General features: G+C 41.8%; 1 long non-coding RNA gene across 1 annotated transcript; it reads right to left on the reverse strand.

Moving 5' to 3' along the window:
- Nucleotides 1-141: 141 nt before the first annotated feature.
- Nucleotides 142-16,687, reverse strand: LOC139584783 (uncharacterized). Its single transcript, XR_011676826.1, has 3 exons — nt 16,218-16,687; nt 1,219-1,338; nt 142-1,117 (listed from the first exon to the last, which is right to left on the reverse strand). It is a non-coding gene; the product is annotated as an uncharacterized lncRNA (long non-coding RNA).
- Nucleotides 16,688-19,038: the final 2,351 nt, after the last annotated feature.

Genomic DNA, 19,038 nt, shown 5'->3' on the forward strand with positions numbered 1-19,038 from the left:
AGCAAGCTAGATGGGAGAAAGAGGGTAGAGACTGCTGGGAGGCTGATGTGAAAGAAGCTCCATCGAGTCTCTCGTCATCCTGAACAAATAACACGTCTTCCTGCCTCCCTTTGTCTCGCTCTCTCTTCTCCTTCCTTTTCACCTCTTTGCCCCTGTCTCGCTCAAGCTTTTTTTCTGTCAGTAGAACCACTTCAGAGATTCTGAGACTAGCAGAGATACTCAGGACCTTGTGTTCTCCTCTGAAACACAGGGTCTGGTGCTCTGTAGTGTGGTTCTCATTGAGGCTGGGAGTGGTGTGTGTCCCTGTGTTGGCAGACTGAGCATCTTCCAGCCCTTCTAATGCCTTGGGTCCAGGTTCTCTGTCTAAATTCCAGTGGTTTTCAGCCCGAGTAAAAACAGAATACGGTAAAACCCCCAAAGTAATCAAAGCATTCTGACCATAATGACAAAGGGGATTGACCCAGAATCTTAAGAAAAGTAGATATGAGGACCTTAAAACAGCTTACCAATGAATGATCTCCAAGGAACCGTGAGGCAATTAGTGACTGGATTTAAAAAAAAGATAAACCAATCAAAATCAAAAAATCCCATCACTCCATCTGGCGCTGATCGTCAAACAGGACAGCAGGGAAGGGAGGAGGGGCTCAGTAGCTGTCCAGCAGTGGAGATTATTTGTGTATATGTGTATGTGTGTGAGGCTGGGCCACTGCCTGCCAGTAGCAGGAGCAGTAGGGTTTAATTGAATTCTGCGGTGTGGTGTTGGTGGAACTACAGATTGTGTCAGGATAATGTGCCCTGACCTGCTGTTCTGCCTAATCTGTAATCTCGATGCTGCGGTCGCCTGCCCACCACAGTGCCTGCTCTCTGCCAGCCAGATGCCAACCTTCTGCCCAGTGGCCCTTCAGAGTGGTTTAGTCCTGCTGTTAGCCAGTCCTTGGCTGTATGTGTGTGTCCACCTCTCGATCCCTGACACAAAGACAGCCTCACAGGGGAACAGAGGAGCAGATAGACACCGTGGCCCCTGTAGCTCCTATATCTCCTGCTCCCTATCTACTTTTTTCCTGATCTCTGTCCCCCTGAGACACCAACACACTGTTGTTCAGGAAGGAGTAGACCCCTGGAGAGAGGAGATAAAAGAAGTGAGGGCGTGAATCAATAGTGCATTTATAACACACAGGCATTGTGGTGATTCCCAGGAATATAGATACTGACATTTACCTTGGTATTTGACTTTATGACAGTATTTGATTTGAAAGCTTTTGTGTCGTTCAAGGTATTGTGTCCGCTGTGAAGAAAGTCACGTCTGAGCCCCTCTCAGCCTTTACTCTTTCCCTTGGTCTTTATACACAAACACACAAAACACAATTAGAATTTGTCGTCACAGTATAGCAGATTTTCCATCTCCCATATTCCGCTGCTTCAGCCTAAAACCGCTTTCCATCTCTACTGCTTATGCTCTTTGACTTCCTCTTCCCTCCCAAACACCTCATTTCCCTCTCATTCTCAGGCCTGTCTCTGAGGACAGAACAGAGGATGTGCTTCTATCTTTGGGCCTCTCCGGGGACCGGAGCTTATAGATGAAAAGAGACAGTCTCTACAGTATGGCTGAGGCACTCTGCTGTCAAAGACCAGAGATGACATGTGGAAAGAAAGAGACAATCACCAAATAATGTTCCACAGTGACTCGACCATAATATGCTGGCAATTATGCAACCACAATACAATACAGCGCTCACAGAGAGCAACAGAGTAGGTAAGCTCTTGTGCAAAACCATTTAAATTCAATCACTTTTTGACAGTACCCTTTTTGATTTGAACGAAATGTTCCATAGTGGGTCAATTGAGACATTGTTTACATTCAGCATCACTCCGTCAACGGAAATGTAGTATTATTTCTATCAAAGATATCTACATATATTTCAAGATTTTGTGTATCCTTGGAAATAATCAGAATTCATGTAAACATTACAGTTTTCACATGTGTATCTTTATTTCCCAAACACAATTCAACACAATCACAATCACGTTTTTGTCTTTGAATAATTGAAGCACCCTTTAACACAAGCTTAACACCAAACAAACACTTAGTACTTTATTATTATTATAATTTATTGTTGACCTAGGCCAGGCCTTGTTGTTACCTCATATCCCAGTGATAATGCCATGCATTACGTCTGGGAGAAAAACACGTCTATTTGCTCAACTTGCCATTTGCTCAACTTACCCCAAGGCAAACATTTTGACTATATTAGCCCACACAGCTACAAGGATGCACATTCATGCTAGGTTTAGAACCTCATATTCAAGCTTATAGAGAACCCAACTGAAGGATAGAATCTTAAAATGATCTCCTTTGATTTAGATACAAGCATCATGAAACCTCTAGCACAATAAATTAATTTGACTTGGTGAAAATCTTTCCCCCCCCCAACATCCTTACATTTGAGTCATTTAGCAGACACTCTTATCCAGAGTGACTGTATACATTTTCATACTGGTCCCCGTGGGAATCAAACCCCTCAACCCTGGAGTTACAAGCACCATGCTCTACCAACTGAGCTACACAGGACCATAGGAGACCTACTGAAATCATAGAAATATAGATAATAGAATAGACATGACCATTTAAGTTGACATTCAAAGGTGGGTGGACCGGCAGCCATCTTTTTGGTAGTAATTATAAGTAAAATGTCAATTTAATTTTAACTAAATTGCAGTGGTCTGAAGGGTCCATTCTATTTCTATGATTGAATTGACACCCACCCTGTACTCCAGAGTACGTTGTGTCTGAACTGATGGCGGCACAACACAAAACCTCAGGAAAGTAGAGTCTACGCGTTTTTAGATAATTGACGTTTAAGGTTAAAATAAATAATGATACAATAGCTTGACAACCCTGTTTGTAAGCGTTTAAATGATATCAAACTCAACCTTTTATCTTTTCCAGTGATGAAGAGATGCATGTCTCATGGTATGGTGGGGTATGACAAATGGGTCAACTTTCTGACTACTTCTTCCATGGGCAAACATGTATGGCAGGTTTTGTTTAAATCAAAAAGGGATGCTGTCAAATAGTGATTGATTTCAAATGGATTTACCCCCTTACATAGACATATGGTTGTGCAGTAACACCTGTTGTAATTACAATGTTTGAGCTATTGGTAAAGGGTGCATCAGTGTCTGTACTCTGTTAACATGGCACTATGGCTTTCACCAAAGAGGAGACTTCAGGTTTCCATGACTACCAAAATAATAGACTGGACTGCTTCTTTGTGCGGTCAGCAGAGATGTGTGTAACGCTCACTGAATCAAATTTACAGAAAGACAAGGAAAGACTAACATACAGAAAAGACTGTTGAGCCACAAACATTTCAATGTTTACAAGTGGGCCAGCCTGGGCTTACCAAAATGCTTCCAAAAACAATAGCATACAGCACACACTAATACTCAGGAAGAAGAGATCAGTAAAGTACACACAGCCTAGCTCCACTGAACTAAACAGGTGGCTATGGCAGGCTGCTGCTGCTGGGTACTGCTGCCTCAGCTTCAGATTCAATTATAGGCACTGTGATTCCATGTGTGGGCGTAGTGCTAAAGCTCCAATAATGCCTTGCATTGTTCCCAATTAGAAAAAATATATATTTTAGATGACATATTCATCAGCAAGCATTGCATTTGTTCCTTAAAGCTGTGGAGCCTACTTAAGGATCCTTGAGAACAGGGACATCAAAAAAGAGCAAGAAAGAGAGAAGGAGAGGGAGAGATTGAAAGGAGCGTGGAAGTTGGAGGGAGATTCAGGAGAGAGGATTTAGACTTGAGTGATTGCTACCTGTAGAGAGATACGCTATATCTATCTTCCTGTGACAGGAACATACAGCACAAGCAACAACCACAGGCTTGGCTCTGGTCTCACTCACTGCTCCTGTATGATGCAGCGGTCATGGTGCATGTCATGTCCGCGAGTGACCTCACCCTCAGCCGTATTGTCACGGCCGTCGTAGGGAGGAGACCAAGGCGCAGCGTGGTATGCGTACATTCTCTTTATTATAAGAATGAACTGAACAAAACGAACAAAAACGAACCGTGAAGCTATACAAAGAGTGCTGAACAGGCAACTACACATAGACAAGAACCCACAAAACCAAAAGGGAAAATGGCAACCTAAATATTATCCCCAATCAGAGACAACGATAAACAGCTGCCTCTGATTGGGAACCAATTCAGGCCACCATAGACCTACATATGCCTAGACTTACAAACACCCCTAGACATACAAAAACCCTAGACAATACAAAACAAGCATACCCACCCTCGTCACACCCTGACCTAAACAAAATAATAAAGAAAACATAGATAACTAAGGTCAGGGCGTGACACGTCTCTTCCGTTAACCCACACACTTCTAGAAAGTGCATGCGCACACACACACAAAGTAGGACTCTTTGTTCCATCTCTGTCCTGATTTTGTACATGGGGTTGTGGGGGTCTGGAGGCGTGAGGTGCCTCTGTTTCCCTGGAAACATTGCCTCACAGCTGGCTGCCATGGCATTGTAGCAAAAAGAAGTGATGAAAAAAATACTTAAACAGTAGACGTATCATGACACAAGGCGAGACCCAGATGCAGACAAAGGAGGTAAATGGTTGGAGTCTTACAATGTTTATTATAGGCAAGAGAATGGTCGTGGACACGCAAAAGGTCAATACCAGATCAGAGTCCAGGAGGTTCAGAGTGGCAGACAGGCTCGTGGTCAAGGCATGCAGAATGGTCAGGGAGGCAGATACAGAGTCCAGAACTAGAAATAGGAGAAAATCAAAAAGCAAGAGAATGGGGAAAACCACTGGTTGACTTAGAAAAACATACAAGACCAACTGGCACAGAGAGACAGGAAACACAGGGATAAATACACTGGGGAAAATCAGCGACACCTGGAGGGGGTGGAGACAATCACAAGGACAGGTGAAACAGATCAGGGCGTGACTCGTTGTGTAGCAGCCTTAAGAAAATGCAGGCAGAACTTCTGGAGACAGAGCTTTATGATGCCTTATTCTGTGGAATGAGAGTTTACAGTGCAGTCACAGTGACAGACATAGTCACAGTGACAGACATAATCACAGTGACAGACATAGTCACAGTGACATACATAGTCACAGAGTGACATACATAGTCACAGTGACAGACATAGTCACAGTGACAGACATAGTCACAGTGACAGACATAATCACAGTGACAGAGATAGTCACAGTGACATACATAGTCACAGAGTGACATACATAGTCACAGTGACAGACCTAGTCACAGAGACAGACATAGTCACAGAGACAGACATAGTCACAGAGACAGACATAGTCACAATGACAGACATAGTCACAGAGACAGACATAGTCACAGAGACAGACATAGTCACAGTGACAGACATAGTCACAGTGACAGACATAGTCACAGAGACAGACATAGTCACAGTGACAGACCTAGTCACAGTGACAGACATAGTCACAGAGACAGACATAGTCACAGTGACAGACATAGTCACAGAGACAGACATAGTCACAGAGACAGACATAGTCACAGTGACAGACCTAGTCACAGAGACAGACATAGTCACAGAGACAGACATAGTCACAGTGACAGACCTAGTCACAGTGACAGACATAGTCACAGAGACAGACATAGTCACAGTGACAGACCTAGTCACAGTGACAGACATAGTCACAGAGACAGACATAGTCACAGTGACAGACCTAGTCACAGTGAGAGCTCCAGAGGAGTATTGTGCTGTCTCTTAGGTCTTTGTATGACCCTCGCTATGGCATTGTTACGGAGCCTCAGTGCTGATTCAGAGACCCTCTGCTGTCAGAATACTGCTGTCCTCTACCACAAACCACCAGCTCAACTGTACGAAGCAGTAACAGTGCTCAGATAATACAAAGTAGATGAGACAGTATGTGAGTTAGTGAGAAGTAATATAATTTGTCTGTGTATACATGAGTTCTTATTTGTGGAATATGGCACAGTAGGCATATTTCATAATTAGCTGTTTTATCATGGATATGCTATATTTCATACTCCTTAAAACTGACTTTAGACTTAAGATTTTTTAAACTCCATAAATGTTCTCTGTAGCCCTGATGCCCTCTCCTCTTCCCTCCACAGTGCTTACTGTTCAATAAGTCCTAGCTTGGAGGTCTGTTCTCTGTAGCCCTGATGCCCTCTCCTCTTCCCTCCACAGTGCTTACTGTTCAATAAGTCCTAGCTTGGAGGTCTGTTCTCTGAGGACTGACCAGCTACTGCTGAGTGTGTGAGTCAGCTCAGCTCCCTGCTCTGTTCAAGGCCATAACACTGTAATGCAGCCTGGCTACTGTCAGAGGAGAGGCCACTTAGCACGACAATGGATACCCCCAGATAGCCAGAGTGTACTGACTCACTTTATTAAATACCAACAATGTAAAATGACCTACTTAATTTCCAGAGTCTCCACATATTATCATAATTTTATCAAATTCAACCAATGGTGACTGCGGGTGCTCAATGAGCAATAATTCAAGGCAGACGTTCCATTGTTAAGGATCATTGGCATTTCATTGTTGTTGAATTAGGGTTGTGTTATTTTGAGCTGTCCTTGACAAAATTGCAGAAACAAATGCGTGGCAATAAAGCACAGCTGAATAGAGAATGAATTGAGGTTTCACACAGAGGGCTCTTAAAGGTCAAATACCCCTCCCTCCCTTGCTGTCCTGTTCCTCCTCCCACATCGTCCCTCCTAACTCTCTCTTTCTCTCTCTCTCAACCGAGTGGCCCATTTAACCTCCTCATTGTCGATCCTCACCTCATATCACATTTCTCAATCATTTCACTGTGTCACATTCTGTCCCTTTGCTATATTCAATTCCTTTCTATCTTCATTACTCAATACAGCAATCTAATATTGCTCCTTCATCGCTCTCTCCCTCTGCCTCTCTTCCGGCCAGTTTGTGACCATTGAAGGTTCTCACAGGCTCCCAGGTCTGGGGCCTGTTGCCAGGGCCCGCCGCAGAGCCCATCCATCCAGTGGAAAGCAGGGGTGACAGAGTACTGGAACGCAGCCTCAGCTAGTCTGGGCTGGTCTGACACAGTTAACCCCTAGCTGGCTCACTCACTACCACTTAGGATACAGTAGGCATGTTATGAGCATGGCCTACCTGAAAAACAGCTCAGTTATACTGGATTACCCTAAAACGGGAGGTATATGCAAATGCACTGAATATTGTAAAACCCAAGAGACTAAAAATGTACAATTACCCAATGAAAAGGAAAACAGTGGTAGGCTACAAGATAGGGTGGATAGGATATCAAGGTCTGAAGTCCCCCTGTAAATAAAAGGTGTGTGTGTGGGAGAAATGGGATATTAGATTCATGAAGCGTCTCTACTCCTGCCAGGCTTGAGCACACATCAAATTTCCCAGGTGAGGACAAACTTGTTACTGACAGGATCAAAAGCCTGACTGCACAAAGCCATCACATTTTCTGTAAGCTGATGTGATGGCTGTCTCTGCAAGGAGACTATCCCATCTGTTAGGAATCCAGAGCCAGTTACGGCAGTAGCTGAGCGTGAAAACACACACACACACACACACACACACACACACACACACACACACACACACACACACACACACACACACACACACACACACACACACACACACACACACACACACACACACACACACACACTGGAAGCATTTTGTTTTTTAAAGATGGGCATACAATAAATACTGTATGCCACTTTCTGCTTCAAAAAGGGGTTTCCTAAAGTGGAATAAGTAGGGATGTCCTAGTCCAACTATGTGTTGTTAAAGATAGCTATGCATCCCGGATTGCCTTGCACCACATGTTGTCTCAATGAGCCCGACATCAACATATCTACCTCTCTATCGGACATCAGTCTGCATGACAACCTGCCTATTTACAGCACACTTACAGAGGTCCTTGTGCACAAAGATGTTACAGTAGGTTACTTCGCAATTGAATCATTGTGTGAATAACCTATTTTAGGTTGTAATGGAGGATGCTCCGTACAGTAACCTACTTAGAACTCTCACTGGACACATTTTAACAGCACTCTGTATGGCCTTAGAAGTGAGTAACCTAGTTACAGCTGTGTTTATAGGACTTCTGCTGGCACTTTCAATTCCCTGGGTAGCATATTATTAACCTAGTAAAAGGTCAAATATGTGAATGTTGTTGAGCTCAATTGGAAAATACTTCAAAGTGGACTATATAAGTCTACATGTCTAGCCCTGTACAAAATGTTTTTAAAAATCCTCAATGGTGCAACAGAAAATCCTGTCCCACTGGGCACCGGCGTCAGTTCAACGTCTAGTTTTGATTTACATTTGGTTGAGTTGTCAACTAACGTGAAATCCCCACCCAAAAATCACCGTGTCATTTGATTTAGGTTCAAATTCGGGTGAAAATAATATGAAATTCCCTTACTTTCATGACTTTTTAAAAATGCAATTCAGTTTTCCATGTTCATTCACAAGACGTGGAAACGTTGATTCAACCAGTTTTTGCCCAGTGGGGTAACACTTTAATTAGGGTACACTTTGAGGGGATTGTAAAGGGGTTTATTATAGTGAGCTAAATATGAGTTAATATGTATACTGAACAAAACTATAAAAACATAACATGCAACAATTTCAAAGATTTTACTGAGTTACAGTTAATTTCAGGAAATCATTCAATTGTAATAAATTCATTAGGCCCTAATCTATGGATTTCACATGACTGGGAATACAGATATGCATCTGTTCACAGATACCTTAAAAAAAGGTAGGGGTGTGGATTAGAAAACCAGTCAGTATCTGGTGTGACTACCATTTGCCTCATGCAGTGTGACACATCTTTTTCTCATAGAGTTGCTCAGGCTGTTGACTGTGGCCTGTGGAATGTTGTCCCACTCCTCTTCAATGGCTGGTCGAAGTTGCCGGATATTGGCCGGAACTGGAACACGCTGTTGTACATTTTGATCCAGAGCATCCCAAACATGCTCAATGGGTGACATGTCTAGTGAGTATGCAGGCTATGGAAGAACGGTGACAATTTCAGCTTCTAGGATTTATGTACAGATCCTTGCGACACGGGGCTGTGCATTATCATGCTGAAACATGAGGTGATGGAGGCGGATGAATGGCACAACAATGGGCCTCAGGATCTCGTCACAGCATCTCTGTGCATTCAAATTACCATCGATAAAATGCAATTGTATTTGTTGTCCATAGATTATGCCTGCCCATACCATAACCCCACCGCCACCATGGGGCACTCTGTTCACAATGTTGACATCAGCAAACCGCTTGCCCACACGACGCCATACACGTGGTCTGCGGTTGTGAGGCCGGTTGGACATACTGCCAAATTCTCTAAAGCGATGTTGGATGCGGCTTATGGTAGAGAATTAACATTAAATTCTCTGGCAACAGCTCTGGTGGACATTCCTGCAGTCTGCATGCCAATTGCACACTCCCTCAAAACTTGAGGCATCTGTGGCATTGTGTTGTGTTACAAGAGTGCACATTTTAGAGTGGCCTTTTATTGTCCCCAGCACAAGGTGCACCTGTGTAATGATCATGCTGTTTAATCAGCTTCTTGATATGCCACACCTGTCAGGTGGATGGATTATCTTGGCAAACGATAAATGCCCACTAACAGGGATGAAAACAAATTTGTGCATAAAAGTTGAGAGAAATAAGCTTTTTGTGCGTATGGAACATTTCTGGGATCTTTTATTTCAGCTCATGAAACATGAGACCAACACTTTACATGGTGCGTTTATATTTTTGTTCAGTGTAATTTATAAATCATCAGTAAATAGTTACAGTATGATTAATTGGTTTAAAGTGTGTGCTTGTCATTTTGGTGCTTGTCAAATCAGGTTTATACATGGCTGCACAGTTAGTAGTCCTTTACGGTAAGATAGCTGAATGCTCTGTAGGTCCTGGGCAGTATCACTGACAGTGTAGTCCCAGAACCGGATATTGAATTTGAGCCGAGACCTCAGCACCATATGGGTCAATGAGCACAGGCTCGAACAGACTCATTTTGTCTCTTATCTATTCCATCAAACCATGGGCTGAATGACTCCTAAATTCTGTCGGTCACATAATTAATTAGGCTGAAGAAAATGCATGTTCGATAAAATCAACATTTATTCACATCTCAATAACACATTCCTACACACAGCTTACTGCTACTATGTTTTTTAATTATGTGTGTGTGTGCTAATTACAACGTAACTGTTATTTGATGTAAACATTATTTGAGTGAGTAAAAAAACAACTGAAATGAAACAGTGACAGTACCAAATATAGTAAACAGGGTATGGCACATAGCCAATGATTGACACAATCTGGACCATTGAGCCGGATGCCCGTGAGCCTAGGCTCTGACATTCGAAGAATTTTGCGACAGGGATTTGTATTTCAAAGCTCCTCACGGAATGTTTGGGCTATACATACATTCCTAGAGTGTTAAGTGGAAATCCAATTCACTAAGCTATACTTCATCTGCCACAACACCTATGGCTATTAAGGCTATGTGCAATTAGGGCTACCGGTAGCGTAAGTGTACCTATTTAGACATTTCTAACGTATACAGACCTCATTTTCATAAAACATATTCATCTCTCATGTGAAGTTTTATGACTTTGCTTACACCATTTTTTTCTGTGAGATACAAAATATTTGATCAAACGTGAAAAGTCCAGACTGGGCTAAATGGGTAGACTGGGCTAAATGGGTAGTGAATGTTCCCTTTAAGCCCACGGGGGTTCCAAATAAGCCCACCTCTTAAATAATCAATTTTAATTAATTTCCAAATGTTAAAAACGTACAAACAGACATGTCTTATGTAAGCTTAAATTATAATCATCTCCCCTAAACATATTAAAATCAATTGATCATTACTATTCATCATGGAAGAAGCATTCATAACAGTTAATCGTATCCGCCAAGATCAATTTGGGCTCAGGGTTTTGTTCTTGCCAACCAGTACACACCTGATTCAACTAATCAACTAATCATAGACTTCAATTAGTTGAATCAGGTAGCAATTGCTTGGTTAGAACACAAACCTGAACCCACAATGGCCCTCTGTGGATAAGAAGCCATGCAACAAAGACCATAACACACCCAACTTTCAATAAATTATCTGAAACCTGATTCACATTTACTGTACTGCTATTCTTATGAAATAGTTCAACTGGTCTTCCTAAAGCCTGTCTGAAGACAGTTTCTAATCTCCCACCCTACTGTTGTATGACAAAGGTACATGTGGTGAACCAAAAAATAGAAACACCTGGATGAATTAGGGACAACAATATGACAATGCCACGGCCTTAACTGCATCCAATAGTCATCTTCTTGTCCCTCGTTTGTTTCCATTTTTCTCCACTACTTGTAGGTCTTTTATCCCTGATATCCTTCATGCTGATCTTATTCTTCTCTCTCTGCGTCAAACGTCTTAGAGAGAGTACAGAGGTTTTTAATTGTTCTTCATTTTTATATATTTTTGATTTTTATTTAACCTTTATTTAACTAGGCAGATCAGTTAAGAACAAATTCTTATTTACAATGACAGCCTACCAAAAGGCAAAAGGCCTCCTGAAGGACGGGGGATGGGATTAAAAATACAAATGAAATACAAATATAGGACAAAACACACATCACGACAAGAGAGACACCACAACACTACATAAAGAGACAACAATGAATTCATCATGGTATTTTAATCAATTTAAATCTGAAGAAAAAACATTTATGCTCAGGTTTATTGAATATTAGGGATATCAACACACTATCCCCATGTGTTTCAATACAAACCAGGCTTAATACGAGCATACTGGGCCTAATTGTAACAACAGTGATTTATGGTGAAAAATACAGAATAGCAAAGTCTACTCATAAAATAAACTCAGCAAAAAAAGAAACATCGCTTTTTCAGGAACCTGTCTTTCAAAGATAATTCGTAAAAATCCATATAACTTCACAGATCTTCATTGTAAAGGGTTTAAACACTGTTTCCCATGCTTGTTCAATGAACCATAAACAATTAATGTACATGCACCTGTGGAACGGTCGTTAACACACTAACAGCTTTCAGACGGTAGGCAATTAAGGTCACAGTTATGAAAACTTAGGACACCAAAGAGGCCTTTCTACTGACTATGAAAAACACCAAAAGAAAGATTCCCAGGGTCCCTGCTCATCTGCGTGAATGTGCCTTAGGCATGCTGCAAGGAGGCATGAGGACTGCAGATGTGGCCAGGGCAATAAATTGCAATGCCCGTACTGTGAGACGCCTAAGACAGCGCTACAGGGAGACAGGACGGACAGCTGATCGTCCTCGCAGTGGCAGACAACGTGTAACAACACCTGCACAGGATCGGTACATCCGAACATCACACCTGCGGGACAGGTACAGGATGGCAACAACAACTACCCGAGTTACACCAGAAATGCACAATCCCTCCATCAGTGCTCAGACTGTCCGCAATAGGCTGAGAGAGGCTGGACTGAGGGCTTGTAGGCCTGTTGTAAGGCAGGTCCTCACCAGACATCACCGGCAACAACGTCGCTTATGGGCACAAACCCACCGTCGCTGGACCAGACAGGACTGGCAAAAAGTGCTCTTCAATGACGAGTCGCGGTTTTTGTCTCACCAGGGATGATGGTCGGATTATCGTTATCGTCGAAGGAATGAGCGTTACACCGAGGCCTGTACTCTGAAGCGGGATCGATTTGGAGGTGGAGGTTCTGTCATGGTCTGGGGCGGTGTGTCACAGCATCATCGGACTGAACTTGTTGTCATTGCAGGCAATCTCAACGCTGTGTGTTACAGGGAAGACATCCTCCTCCCTCATGTGGTACCCTTCCTGCAGGCTCATCCTGACATGACCCTCCAGCATGACAATGCCATCAGCCATACTGCTCATTCTGTGCGTGATTTCCTGCAAGACAGGAATGTCAGTGTTCTGCCATGACCAGCGAAGAGCCCGGATCTCAATCCCATCGAGCACGTCTGCGACCTGTTGGATCGGAGGGTGAGGGCTAGGGCCGTACCCCCCAGAAATGTCTGGGACCTGTTGGATCTGAGGGTGAGGGCTAGGGCCGTACCCCCCAGAAATGTCTGGGACCTGTTGGATCGGAGGGTGAGGGCTAGGGCCGTACCCCCCAGAAATGTCTGGGACCTGTTGGATCGGAGCGTGAGGGCTAGGGCCGTACCCCCCAGAAATGTCTGGGACCTGTTGGATCGGAGGGTGAGGGCTAGGGCCGTACCCCCCAGAAATGTCTGGGAACTTGCAGGTGCCTTGGTGGAAGATATTTAAATATTTACACATGTTAAGTTTGCTGAAGATAAACGCAGTTGACAGTGAGAGGACGTTTCTTTTTTTGCTGAGCTTATTTGGAAACTAATGGTTTGGGGTATAAATATACACTATAGACTACAATATTATGCAAAGTTAGTATTGACAATATTGAACAATATTTATTTATTTCCATTTACATTCTGTATAGAGAGGGTGCTTTTTGTGCTACTGTACCCTTTAAGCCCACCTGAGATAAATGTCACACCCCTCGACTTTTTAGACATTTTGTTATGTTACAGCCTGAATTTTTAAATTGAGAGTTTTTGTTACTGGTCTACACACAATACCCCATAATGTCAAAGTGGAATAATGTTTTTCGAGATGTTATTTTTACTAACTAATTAAAAATGAAAAGCTAAAATGTCTTCAGTCAATAAGTATTCAACCCTTTTGTTATGGCAAGCCTAAATCAGTTCAGGAGTAAAAATGTGCTTAACAAGTGAAATAATAAGTTGCATGGACTTACTGTGTGCAATAATAGTGTTTAACATGATTTTTAAATGACTACCACATCTGTACCCCACACATAGAATTATCTGTAAAGTCCCTCAGTCAAGCAGTGCATTTCAAACACAGACTCAACCACAAAGACCAGGGAGGTTTTCCAATGCCTCACAAAGGGCACATATTGGTAAAGCAGACATTGAATATCCCTTTGAGCATGGTGAAGTTATAAATTAAACTTTGGATGGTGTATCAATACACCCAGTCACTACAAAGATATAGGTGTCCTTCCTAACTCAGTTGTCGGAGAGGAAGAAAGCCTGTAAGAAAATATGGTAAGCAAATATACTCGAGTTGCATACCAAGAAGAGACAGTGAATGTTCCTGAGTGGCCACGTTACAATTTTGACTGAAATCTATGGCAAAAACTGAAAATGGTTGTCTAGCAATGACCAACAAACAATTTGACTGAGCTTGAAGAATTTTGAAAATAATAATTGGGCAAATGTTGCACAATCCAGGTGTGGAAGCTCTTAGAGACTTACCCAGAAAGACTCAAAGCTGTAATTGCTGCCAAAGGTGCTTCTACAAAGTATTGACTCAGGGGTGTGTAAAGGAGATATTTCTGTATTTAATTTTCAATAAATGTGCTAACATTTCTAAAAACAAGTTATGCTGCCACTGTATTGACTGTGACATGTGGCACGACTGCTAGCATGACTGCTAGCATGTTTTCAATTGGCAAGAAATAGTAATAAATACCCATATAGTATGCTATCATGTGCATATATCAACACATTAATCTATTAGTTCTACATTAAGTTTGATCACTTATCTAAGAAGGTACAATTTGAGAGTCGCCTCCACACCAACGTTCTTTTGCAACTTTGAAATTGGCCACAAATAGGAACTTACACATAACTGTCAATAACTTAATAACAAAACATCTTATTGACCTATAATAAAAACTGGTATGGATAGAACAACCACATTGAAACATTAAATAGCAGAACATTAAATAGAGAACGCCCCCATCCACTTCGACGGGGCTACAGTGGAGCGGGTCGAGAGCTTCAAGTTCCTCTGGGTCCAAATCACTAAGGACTTAAAATGGTCCACACACGCGCACAGTCATGAAAAAGGCGTGACAGCGCCTCTTACCCCTCAGGAGGTTGAAAAAGTTTGGCATGCGACCTCAAATCCTCAAAAAGTTCTACAGCTTCACCATTGAGAGCTTCTTGATTGGTTGCATCATTGCTTGGTATGGCAACAGCACCGCCCTCGATCGCATGGCGCTACAGATCGTGGTTTGGACAGCCCAGGACATCACTAAGGCCGAGCTCCCTGCCATCCAGGACATCACTGGGGCCGAGCTCCCTGCCATCCAGGACATCTATATCCCCAAGCTACAAGACTGCTAAATAGCTAACAAAATGAGTAGACTAACTGTATTTGATTTTTTTTAATTGCACCGTCTCTATGCACACTGACAGGCCTCACCACACTCCAACACACACATAACATGCACACACATGTATACTGACTCAACACACATGCACACACACACACTCACATACAATCTTCATTTATGCTTCTGCTACTCTGTTAATCATACATCCTGATGCCTAGTCATCTTACCCCTATACATATGTAAATCACTCCAGTATCCCTGCACATTGTAAATATGCTATTATTTGTATTTCTTGTGTGTTTTTGTTCTGCTTTATGTTATTTTTTAGTGCAAACTTTATATTGATTACTGCATTGTTGGGTTTAGAGCTTGCAAAAATGCATTCCACTGTACTTGTGCACATGACATAAAAAATTGAAACTTGAAGCTCACATGCATGATTCTAAATGAAGAGGTGAATTTGAAATGGACAATACAAACGTGTAGGCCTAATATGTCACGTGCCCATAAACTTTTCCAATTCCTGTTGCAACAAAGTAACCAAGCCGGAGCCTCCACGCTTGACCTAAAACATTGTTGCCTACCAGTCAGGAACCAGTTGAGATGCATGCATCATAGGTTATTACTGTTAATTGCAGTGTCCCCACAACCCCTCACCCGAGCACTTGCCCTCCATCTTTCATGGCACTGCTGTATCTTAGCAACACTGGCAGATCGATAGGGGCAGTTCAGAAATTGAACAACACCCTGTTTAAAACTGAGAGCTGAGATCAAGATACAAAGAAACGACATATCCTACATTGGGGACCACCAAACCGATGCATTAAACAGAAATAGACTATATCCCCAACATCTCGTCATTCTTTCACAAATCTAGGCTTTTCATTCAACCCCAACACATCCTAATGAATAGTCTAATGAAAATGTAATTCAAGCAGTATTCTTGAAAGCCTTACCTTGTAAATCTGATTTCGCCAGCTTCTAAACCTCGAAAGCCATCACCTATCTGTGCTGAGTCTCCCCCCCCAAAAAAAAATATATTCTCATTTAATTTGTCGTATGCATCTAACGGAAGCTATGTGTTTGCCTCTATGTACTCACGTTGTCGGAATGTAAATTAGTTTCCACTCTAAACTACAATGAATGTATCAAAGTGAGAGAGGACGAGCATTAGGCAAATTTCATCATATGTCGTATTCAGCCTGTGCAGTGACGAATCCAGATGTGAGCCTATATTGTGAAATGTAGTCTAGGTAAAATACAAATTATTTTGAGGCAGTTTCTGGTAAAAACACATCCCTGCCTTTAATTCGACAGGCAGGGCAGTGTTTCAGCGAGGAAGGATCCAGTTTCTCAGCTCAAATCCCGATGGCTGTGGCAGCTCCGGAAAAATAGAGATCCGCATTCCACTAGTATTCTGCCAACAGCACAAACGAAAACGTCACTTTGCATGATAATGACGAATCATAAAAAATAAAAGCCCACATTTTAAAACATTGCAATGTGAATAACTCACAAAAAAATATATTACATTCGATGTCCATTTGTGTTGTGCTTATAAGCAAATGCAACAAGGAATTTATGGAAGCAATTACAAATATGCTAAAAAAAAAAATATGTTAGGACCACTATCGAAAAATACAATGTTCAGACTGGTATGTTCCCAATATTGGGCTGTAGAGAAAATACATTTCTATGTGCCGAGGTAAAAGTGGAGTTGGGAATACTAGAAATAGCATCATATATAGATTCTACAGACCCTACTGAGTAATCCCAACCCCACTTTTACCTCAGCTAATATTAAAAAAGATTCTCTATAAGCCAATATGTAGTTCATACAGCGCAGTGGGCTCCCGAGTGGCGTCAGCTGTCTAAGAGGCGTCACCACAGACCATGGTTCGATTCCAGGCTGTATCACAACCGGCCGTGATTGGGAGTTCCATAGGTTGATGCACAATTGGCCCAGTGTGGTTAGGGTTTGGCCGGGGTAGGCCGTCATTGTAAATAAGAATTTGTTCTTATCTGACTTGCCTAGTTAAATAAATAAAATGAAATAGTGCATTGCAATAAATGGAGTGGGTGGATCAAGGAGTCAACAGCACTCTGTATTAAACCCATTGGTCAGCACATGATACCATTTTAAGTTTTGCAGACTCTATTGAGTAATTCCAATTACGTATATTTGCATTTTATTAAAACCCACTGTGCACAGACGTCAGTTCAACGTCTAGTTTTGATTTAAATTTGGCTGAGTTGTCAACTAACATGCATTCAATTTGAAATAAACAACAAATTTCACCATTGGATTTAGGCTAAACGTTGGGTGGGAAAATTACAAAATTCTCTTACGTTGATGACGTTGAATTGTTTTGTTTAAATGATGTGGAAACGACGTAGATTTTACCTGTTTTTGCCCAGTGGGAAGAGGATTTCTTTAATTATAAACTGGGTGCTTCGAGCACTGAATGCTGATTGGCTGACAGCCATGTTATATCAGACTGTATACCATGGGTAAGACAAAACGTTTATTTTTACTGCTCTAATTATGTTGGTAACCAGTTTATAATAACAATAAGGCACCTCGGAGGTTTGTGGTATATGGCCAATATACCACCGCTAAGGGCTGTATACAGGCACTTCGCGTTGTGTCGTGCTACCAACTGCCCTTAGTCGTGGTATATTGGCCATATACCACACCTCCTTGTGCCTTATTGCTTAAATATAGCCTACACAATGGGCGTTTTGGAGTGGAATGCCGAAAGTAGCCGACTGTAGACTGAAATCGACAAGTAAAGTCGGGGAAGGTACATATGCACTGACAGCAAGTCAGACAACTTCTGCTGTTTCTAGGAAACAAAACAATGGCCTTTGTCATTGCCAATGAAATGGATGCTGTCGAAATTCCACTTCTCCTACATGATGCTGAACATGATCAACATGGAAGAAACCTAGTTAGTCACAAGACCTGTTTAGTATTTTAGTGATGGTTTTCTCATAATATAACCAGGAAGTGAGTGAGTGCATAGGCTACTAGAATGAGAACATAGGAGGTGTTTTGGCAGCATATGGGATATGCTCTGTTGTTTGCCATTACTTCATGCCCTTGTGTACCTTCCTCACTATCATTTGTGATTGTATAACATGGAATTGTAACAGATGTGATTAAATGGAGTCCACAAAGATTCGTACTGTATGGTAATTGATTGTATGTCAACATCACTACAGCCTGGAGTGTATTTATTTAATTCTAAACCTTTATTTTGCTTTTGTCAGTAAGGATGTAAAGAACATAATTTGATTCAATCACATGAAGGACAAAATACTCACTGTACAGAAAATGATTAGATTATACATGTACATTAGTTCACATAAATTACTGGGTAAACAATATGAAAAGGATTAGATTATACATGTACATCAGTTCACATAAATTACTGGGTAAACAATATGACAAGCAATATGCCAAGCAGTCAAATGCACTTGGTATTGAACCCACAACTGGTGTCTGGGGTACATGCTCATTAAGGGCCGGATTCCCGGACACAGATTAAGACTCTAAAATTGCCAGTGTAGAAATCCCCTACAATAACCCATGTGTAGCCTACAATGTGTACAGTCGTGGCCAAAAGTTGTGAGAATGACACAAATATAAATTTTCACAAAGTCTGCTGCCTCAGTTTGTATGATGGCAATTTGCATATACTCCAGAATGTTATGAAGAGTGACCAGATGAATTGCAATTAATTGCAAAGTCACTCTTTGCCATGTAAATGAACT

This window comes from Salvelinus alpinus, chromosome 9 (assembly GCF_045679555.1).
Source record: "Salvelinus alpinus chromosome 9, SLU_Salpinus.1, whole genome shotgun sequence".
In the NCBI taxonomy this organism is placed as follows: Eukaryota; Metazoa; Chordata; class Actinopteri; order Salmoniformes; family Salmonidae; genus Salvelinus; species Salvelinus alpinus.